At 55.5% G+C, this 8986-nt stretch overlaps 1 long non-coding RNA gene across 2 annotated transcripts; it reads left to right on the top strand.

Moving 5' to 3' along the window:
• The first annotated feature begins 1608 nt into the window (after positions 1-1608).
• LOC128349000 (uncharacterized) lies at positions 1609-5784 on the top strand. Of its 2 annotated transcripts, none has more exons than XR_008318481.1 (3): positions 1609-1961; positions 2147-2374; positions 4366-5784. It is a non-coding gene; the product is annotated as an uncharacterized LOC128349000 (long non-coding RNA). The 2 variants fall into 2 exon arrangements; XR_008318480.1 differs by having other exon boundaries at positions 2147-2389.
• The last annotated feature ends 3202 nt before the right edge of the window (positions 5785-8986 follow it).

Here is an 8986-nt window from a genome sequence, read left to right as displayed (position 1 = left end):
CCGCCCCCAAGACCTCCAGGCCTCCCAGGGTGGACCCACATTCTTGCACTGGGCCTGGTGTGAAAGCGCCGGCATCATGCCTCTCCCTCCCAGCCTGGGGGCTGCTTTCAGAATCCAGCACCTCCTGCTTTGGCTGCTCCACTGAGGACCTGACGTGAGCACCTTCTTCCGCGAGGAGCAGCGTGGGACGGGGCGGGGGCGGGGGTGGTTACCGGAGGCATCAGGCAGGCCGCTCCAAAGGCAGCTGCTGGTTGGTCGGTTTCTGCCTTTCCTGCTCCGCCTTTGGGTGCCTTTTGTGCCCGTTGGAAACCCAGAAGTGCTCCAAGAGCCCCGGCACTCGGGCAAGGTGTCCTGTCCTCGGAGCCTTATCCTGACTCAAGTTGCTGGCCCTACAAGGCCGGAGTGGCCTCCTCTGGTGGGCAGCGCAGTGCCTCTTCCAGAAGCAGCCTCTTTCCCAGCCCCTTGATGTTCTCCCTCCTCTTTCTCTCCCCGAGTGGCTACAAGCCCTTCCCCAAAGGCATCACCGACTGGTGGCAGCACACTCCTTTGGCCTGCCCGTTGCCCTCAGAGGCCGGCAGGAGTGGCTGGGCAGTGGGGACCTGGCCTCACCCGCCACGGAAGGCCTGCAGCTGTCTGCTTATGGGGACGGGAGAAGCTTGGTCCCTGCCCTTGCTGGGGCAGACCACAGAGATCGCCCACGTCCTTCCACCAGGAGTGTGTCCAATTCCGAAGACATCCAAGGCATGTTCAATACATGGGGAGGGGTGTGTGTGCGTTGCATGTTCCGCCCTTCGGAAATTATCTTTAGATCCTAGCATTGTTATTAAGGAGAAAGACAAAGGAGGAGCTAGAGGGATCTTAAATGGTGAGGATTACAAAAATGAGGCCATATGTCAATTATCAGATAACACAGCGTACGTGCCTTGTGCCAATGAACCTGTGTCCAATATCTCCAAGGATGTCAGGGTGCATTTCAGAAGAGGGGGGCACATTTAGGGAATATTGGTTGTTGTATACCACTCAGAGCCTTTGGATGGGTAGGGAGGGATAGAAATGTAACAAATAAATAAACAAATAGAATATTACAATGGAAGAACATTGATTTCTGATGAATAATAATCCCAGGACCCCGGTCTTTTATGTTTTACCTGAAATCCAGAAAAGTGTGGTTTAACCTCCAGGATGTCCAATAGTGTCTGGTAATAATTTGATTTTAGAGCCTCTTTCAAAATTGGTTGAGTATTACCTGTAACCTCTTGTAGCCTCAATTCCATCTTACATATGTGATTCAATCAATTTCATTAATAAGACCAGTCATGTCAGGACCAAGATGAAAAAACTCACATTTATTCTCCTGCCTTTCTTGCCACATCTTGTACTATGGCGCAGATTTATTGATGACGGGTTGGTTGTTTTTTTGCATTTGGAGGGGTGATGAGGTGGGTTCAGCACAATCATTTTTTGATTGTGTCAGTTTAAGAGATGACAACATACAATTTGCTGTCCAATACAGTAAAAGGGAGAGTAATTTCCTGGGCAAAAGAGGTCCTTCCATGGCAACAGGGAGCGCTTGAACTCGCAAGGAACCTTCATGAGTCCCTCAGCATCGGGCAAGGAAGACCTGCAATGAGTTCCCTTCCCGCCCTTCTCTTGCCGAGGCAGGAGCTGGAGGTTATTGCAAAAGCTGCCGCCCTCAAGCGCTGCCGAATACGATTCGGGGGTTTCCCCTCCATTTGCAGTGCGGGCTCAAGGAAGAAGCTCTTGCCGCCGCCTCCTTCTTTCTCCTCCTCCTTCTCTGCAGCCGCTGGAGAGGATGTGGCTCACCTGGCGGGGACTGTGGCTGCCCGCGGGGGGGGGGAGGCCTGAGGAGGAGGACCACCACCACCACCACCACCACGGGGGAGGCCTGCTCAGCTCATCCCCACCCCTCGGCAGCTGCTCAAATGATTGGCGCAGCGCAGGTATTAATTTAAAAAAATAGCTGGGGGGGGGGCTCACGGTGGGGGTGGGGTCCTCTGAAGCCCTTCCGGTCCAGGCTGTGACCTAGGAGTGACCTAGGAGCACCACTGTCCATAGTGACTGAATGAACAGCTGGAATCTCCCCCTTTATCCTAAACACCTTCCTTTTAAAATACCCTCTTTTCAGCGGCCTATCCTTTTGAAAGCGAGGGAAGGAACTCTGAATTCTGAGCAGAGCCCAAAGTTGGAGCCGTGGGCATTTAAAAGGAATTACTCATGAACCCTTCGCAGAGGCAGTATGTGAACAGCTGTGCTTTCTGTCAGCAAGCTAGACCTTCATTTCCTTCTACATAGCCTTGGTGGTGCGTAGAGGCGGGAGTGGAGAAGCCGTCCTCTTTTCAAACAGAGATCCCTGGTAAGATTATTGGATGTAAGTACATTATTACTGTATGTTTTATGCACAGTTTTGGTAAATGTTTTAACAATATATGTGGTTGTCTTTTGAAATGTTACTGTGTATTTATATTTATATAAGGTTTTTAGAAATGCCGCCGAAGAAAGCTTATAGCTGAAACACACTGAGCGCCTCAATGCATGTCGATAAAGACGTCTGTCTACAGTTCAGGGCTCCCCGCTTCCCCATGGCGAGGGCTGCTGGCAGGCCAGTTTCCAGAGGGACAGAGGCTGCTGCACCCCGGAAAGCCCTTCCCTGCGCCTGGGAGGCCCCACTGGAACCTGCTGTGGCAGGAAGCTCCGCCCCAGAGCACCGGGGGCCCCCCAGAGCCGTCCATGGATTCTGGCACAACTCTGCGCGGGTGGATGGGTGGACTTTACTTCCCTGGAAAGGCTGCAGGGTCTGAGCTGTGATGACCAGCAGTTTGCCTCAGAGGCAGAGCAGTCCCTGTGGCTGGTTTGTGCACCTGGGCTGGTGTATGGTTATCCCTTGCCAACTGCGAGGGACCTGTTCTCACATAACCCCGCAGCGGGCAAAATTGCGACTGGCAAGACTAAGAATCAATGGGAATTGTGGGGGGGGGGGGTTAGGAGAACTGCAGTTGCAAATGCACCTCAAAAACAAAGCAGGGAGCAGTTGAAAAGCACTCAGAATCACCAAGAAAGAGCAAGTTATAGGAACACAGGAAGCTGCCCTATACTGAGTCAGACCATTGGTTTATCTCGCTCAGGATTGTCTACACAGACTGGCAGCAGCTTCTCCAAGGTTGCAGGCAGGAGTCTCTCTTGGAGATGCCAGGAGGTTTTGCAAACATGGCTCTATGCCTCGGGGTATCTGAAGAGTGAATCTGCTTCCCAGCAGATTCGAGGCATCTTGATTTGAGGGAGCAGAGGGACTATTCCGCATAACCATCAGCACCTCCATCAACACCTTCAGAGAAAGCAAAAGCCCTGGAGGTTTTTTTCAGAAGCTGCTGGAAATAGAGGATTTTTTTTTACCCCAAACATAACTTGGGCTAAGCCAGAATTCGCAGCCTCCATTAGGGGAGAACCAAAGCCCTCTCTGTCCTGCTCCCTGATAGCCCGCAGGGAGGTCGGGTTCAATCCAGCGAATATGTGGATTGGCACACTCCAGTCAGGAGTGGATTGGGGGGGCGGGGGGGGGGGGAATGCCCTGTCTGTAAAACCTCCAGGGAAGGAACTTGGAACCTTCTGCTCTTCCCAGAGCGGCTCCAACCCCTGAGGGGAAGATCTCCCAGTGCTCACACATCAAGTCTCCCATTCAGATGCAACCAGGGCAGGCCCTGCTTAGCTAAGGGGACAAAGTGATGCTTGCTGCTACAAGACCAGCTCTCCTCTCTTAATCTTCCAGACTGAACCTCAAGAAAATTCTGGAAGCATCAGAATTCACTTGAATTCACTTAAAATCACCAAAACACAACATAAGAACAGCCCTGCTGGATCAGGCCCCAGGAAGCCCATCTAGTCCAGCATCCTGTTTCGCACAGTGGCCCACCAGATGCTGCTGGAAGCCACAGGCAGGAGTTGAAAGGGGCAGGCCCTCTCTCCTGCTGTTACTCCCCCGCAACTGGTACCCAGAGGCACCCCGCCCCCGAGGCTGGAGGTGGCCTACAGCCCTCAATAGACCTCTCCTCCACAAGAAATCTGAATGAGCAGGTTCTGCTACCTGTCAGCCATGCAGATGGTCATGATGATGATGAGGAGGGTGGGGGTAGAGGGGTGGGGTGGGGTGGAATCAGGGGGAAGGAAGCTGTGGATGGGGTGGGGGCTCAGGAGGAGGGATTTGTATGGGGAAGAGGGGGCACCTTCACCCTCCTCCTCCTCCTCCTCCTGCCCCTCCGATGTGTCAGCTGTTGCAGGCAGCTGACAGATGCTCCCTGAAGCGCCACCAGGCTTCTCTCTCTCTCTCTCTCTCTCTGCGCCATCTTGAAGGAGCCCAGCAGGGCCGGCCGGCCGTGTCCTCCTCTTCCTCAAGTCTTGTTGGACCTCTGCCTAGGCGCGAATGAGTCCATGCCCAAGTCTCAGGCTGTGCAGACTCAACGGCTTCCCAGCGGTCTCAAATCAGCCCTTCCGTGCTTGGAGCTTCTCTGGGCCTCTCTCTCTGCAGCTCTCCACCAGACGCCTGCCCGTCATCTCCCTTGCCTTGGAGCAGATTATGCAGGTGCGGAGAGGGGATGTTTTCTGAGGCGCATCCTCCTCCATCCAAAGGTCCGGGGCCCTCTCCATCTTTTCACGGTTGGGGTCTTGTGGCAGGTAGGAGACTCTAAGGGAGGGCTGGGTTCCCCTGGCGACACGGCCTCATTTCAGGGACCCCACACACTCTCCCCCTATGCAGTGGCTTTGGCTTTCCCTCTGGCCCTTGGCTGTGGTCCTCCAGCAGGGACATGCCACGCCCTGGCCACGGCACCCTCTTCCTGGCACCCGTGATGTGCACGCCTTCTCCCTCGCCTCTGCTTCTCTCCCTCTCCCTAAAGAGAAACAAACACACCCTTCAGCCTGCAGACCACGCCGCCCTCCCCTCCCCAGTCCCCCCCCAACACATACAAAGGCACCAACACACACACACGTGTCTCTCTCCTCTCTTTCATACGCCTCGCTACCAAATGGCGCGGCAACTCAAGCATGTTTCAGTCGCATTCGGCAAGACTGCCTGCAAAATGCCATCCGCGCACCTTCAACACCGCGTTAGACAGATCTGCAGTGGGAGGGGGTGACTGCAAATCATGTGGCCGGAGGGCCCCCCAGCAGGTCTAAGGGTGTTCCGGAGTCCTTCATGGAGGAGCAAGGGAGGCAGGCATAACCAAGGTTTGGGTGTGACTCAAAGCCTTGCCTCAAGCATTGGAAGCACTCTTTGAGCCAGACAAAAGGTATCGTCTCCTTTGCTCGGCGCTTCTTGTTGCAGCAGGAGGAAGGCTAGAGGAAGGGCACTGAGGAGTCCCCCCCCCCGTCTCCTGCCACTGGAGTCCGAGGCCGAGCCGCTTCCTTGGTCTCCGGAGGATGCCTGCCTGCCTGCCTGCCGCGGCCTTGCTTCCGAATGAACCCTGGAAAGGGCGGCGGCAGAATCGGGCCTTTGCCTGGCGGGGATTCATTGCCCCCGCACCCACCAGCAGACCCCGCAGAGTGCAGCTCTGGCAGCCACTGCCACCACCCAAGCCTTTCGTTTGGCCCTGGTGGCAGCACTGCCCCCCCCCGCGTCCCTGCCCATGGGAGAGAGAGGGGGACCCCAGAGGAGCCCCCTCCTCGGCCCGCGGGTGGCGGCACCCAGCCCGACGGCGGGGCTCCTCCTCCTCCTCCTCCTCCTCCCGCCTGAGAGGAGGCTGGCTGGGCGCCCAACGGCTGCTGCAGGGAGGGCTGGGCTGGCTGGCTGGCTCTGCCCGGGGCAGCCTCGGGGGGGGGCGGGAGGGGGCAGCAGCAGAGCACCGGCTGCTGGGGGACAGGCGGGCGGAGCCCCCTGGGAGGGGGAGGCTCCAGTGAGGAAGGTGGGAGCGGTGGCAGCCATCCAGCCCGGGGCCTGGCGGGGCTCAGCCCCTCGGCCGAGCGAACAACCGGCTGAGCTGCTGCTGGCATCATGGATGGCACTGGCGGCAGCAGGCTGCCATTTGTGCAGGGTGCCGGCTGCTGCGTGTGGCTGCCTGCCTGGGACAGCCTCCTCCTCCCCTCGAGCCTTCTCCTCCTGTTGTGGTGGCAGCAGCAGCAGTGAGGCATTGCCTCACTTGGCCCTTTGATGTCAATGGGACATTTTCCTCATAAGGCTCAAAACAGAAATGCCACAGGAGGAATTGGGTAGTCACACTTTTTGAAAGGCACCCAAGTCCCCTCACGGCCAAGGAGCATCCTTCTTCACCCACCACCTCCGATGGGCTGTGAGGAGGAAGCCTGGCCTCTGCCTAGGAAGAGAGCCACAACCGGGGGGCACCCACGGAGCAGGCCCTGTCTTGTGGGCACCACAGCTGGGCCTCCGGTGATCTTGGTCCATGAAGCAGAGCCTCCTCCTCCCCACCACCATCCGGCAGAAGATCTTCTAAGTGGAGGCGGGGGGGGGGGGAGATTCACATGGGAACAAGCAGCCCTCCGTAGATCTAGGACCCTGGTCGCTTTGGGCTCTGAAGCTCAAAATAAGCACCTGGAGGCTTACACACGGGGCTTCTGCCCTGAATCTCCTTCGGGAGAGAGTGTGTGCGTTCACACACCAGCCAAACTTACCACAAACTCCCAACGAGATCATTGGACCCACTCCATACACGTCGGTCTTTGTGATGCGAATTCTAGCTTATCTCAAGGTATTTACAGATTTTTAAAATGCTGGTTTTAAGCTACTTTTTCTGAAAACACTGGAGCAAAGGGAGATGCATGATAAGAGGCATGCTGTCTTTCAGAAATGCAGATATTTGCAGGGAACTCTCCCCCCATTGGCTAGGAAGGAAAACACAGACGCCTGCCATGTGGAATTGTGAAAACGAAAGCCGAGAGCAGAGGGGAGGGGCTGCTTCCCTCAATGCCGCGAGTGAACTTCGAAGTGGCTTCGCTCGACATTTACCCCGAAGCCTGAAGCCAAGTGCGAATAACCTCCTGGAAATAAACCAGCAGCCAGGGCAGTTCTTTCAGCATTGGGGAGAGATGATACTTGGGGGGCCTTTTGCACTAGCTGGAGTTTTTGAATACTTTTCAGGGCCAGCCCCACAGAGAGCATGTTGCCGAAATGCCAGTGTGCCAGGACTAAGGCCTGAGGCACGGAGGCCAGGCTGCTTACTGAGGGGAGGGGTTCCACTTCAGCTGGCGCACAAGATGACTCGGTTGGACTCTGGCACATCTCGGGGGTAACCTGCAAACCAGAGCAGAAGGAGAACTGGCAACTCTGCTCTCTGACAAACAGGGCCTCCCTTCCAATCCTGCTGCTCCCCCCACCTCCTGATCATTCAAATGCAGAAAAACAAGCAGGGTAAGTGGGGGGGGGCAGGGAGGAAGTTCCAAGAGCCCCCCCTTTTTAGAGTCCCCCCCCCAGTCCTTCTCTGGCTCACCAGTCCCACTTCTTTAGGCAATGTTAATGCTCTGCTAACATAAGCAGAAAAACCCGGGAAGGCAAAAAGACCAAAAGTCTGGGAATTTGCCTAGAGCAGTGCATAGATACATAACGTTTTTTAACAGAAGCACAATAAAACATATGATTACAAGCGATTTTGAAAATGTAGATTTGACTAGAATTCTGCCAAGTGGCAGCAAATTTAGGCTTGGGGGGGGGGCAGGCAAGCTTCCTGGTTGACCACCTTGCAGCTGCCAGCTGCCCATTGTTCAGTTTGGGGAGGAGAAAGGTGACCGGGCAGGTTGGAGGAGGCAGCTGTCAGCCCCCCCCAGTCAGAACAGCCCATGGCAGCAGCCTCCACCTCCGACTAAGTGAGGAGCTGCAGCAGCAGAGCAGCAGCTGTGTTGCTCCTCAGAGGGAGCTGCGGTGGTGGCGGGGGTGTGTGTGTAATTCTTACGTAATTGCTGCAGTGAATTGCTGGGCAAACAATTATTCCAGTCACACAGCCCAACTGTGTTCAAGCCTAACACAGAGCGCTGTGCAGGCAGGCCAGAGGGGCTCAGGGGCCCCAAGGAAGGCCTTGCACTTCTGAGCAATCTTTCCTGAGAACAATGCAAATTTGGGCTCAGTTGGGAAACGGCAAGAGATAAACTGAGAGACAAAGCCCCCACCCCCCGCCCCCCACCCCCACTGGTTTGCTTTGGTAGGGCACACCACATGACCCCTAAGCAACTGATCACCTGGCCAAGGAGGACACTCAGAGCAAAGCTGGATGGTTCCACTGGTTGGCTGGTCGAAGGGAAAGCTTCAGAAAGAGAAGCTGGAAGCTGGACATAAGAGAGGAGAAGGTCGCTCTAGTGAGCATAACAGAAGCCTCCAAGTGGAGTGGGGGGAACCAGACGGGGGACACAAGGATCCCTGGATGCCAGCTCTCTAGGAGAGGAAGGGAAGGGCGTCCCGGGGATGGGGTTGCTCTGTATGTTACAGGGCAGGGCCTTGATTCTAACCAACTAAACATCTCAAACGGGGCCGACACCTCCACAGACCCGAACCCTAACCCTCCACAGAATCAATGCGGGTTTCAATAACATGCCCAAAAGGAAGTTTAATACTGGGGATGTGCTATCCCTGACCAAAATGCTCAAGGTGATTTCAAGATGGAGAATGAAATCATAAGAACAGCCCTGATGGATCCGGCCCAAGGGAGCCCATCTAGTCCAGCATCCTTACACAGCGGCCCACCTGATGCCTCTGAGGAGCCCATAGGTAAGAGGTGAGGGCATGATTCCCTCTCTCCTGCTGTGGCTCCCCTGCAGCTGGTATTCAGAGGCATTGTGCCTCTTAGGCTGGAGGTGGCCCACAGCCACCAGACTAGTAGCCATAGATAGACCTGTCCACCATGAATCTGAAGTCCTTTTTAAAGCCATCCAAGTTGGTGTCCATCACCACATCCCATGACAAAGAATTCCATAGATTAATTATGCTCTGTGTGAAAAAGTACTTCCTTTTGTCGGTCCTAGATTTCCTGGCCTT

The sequence above is a fragment of the Hemicordylus capensis genome, chromosome 3 (assembly GCF_027244095.1).
Source record: "Hemicordylus capensis ecotype Gifberg chromosome 3, rHemCap1.1.pri, whole genome shotgun sequence".
In the NCBI taxonomy this organism is placed as follows: Eukaryota; Metazoa; Chordata; class Lepidosauria; order Squamata; family Cordylidae; genus Hemicordylus; species Hemicordylus capensis.
Note: the sequence above shows the minus strand (reverse complement) of the source record. Positions and strands in the feature narration are given on the sequence as shown.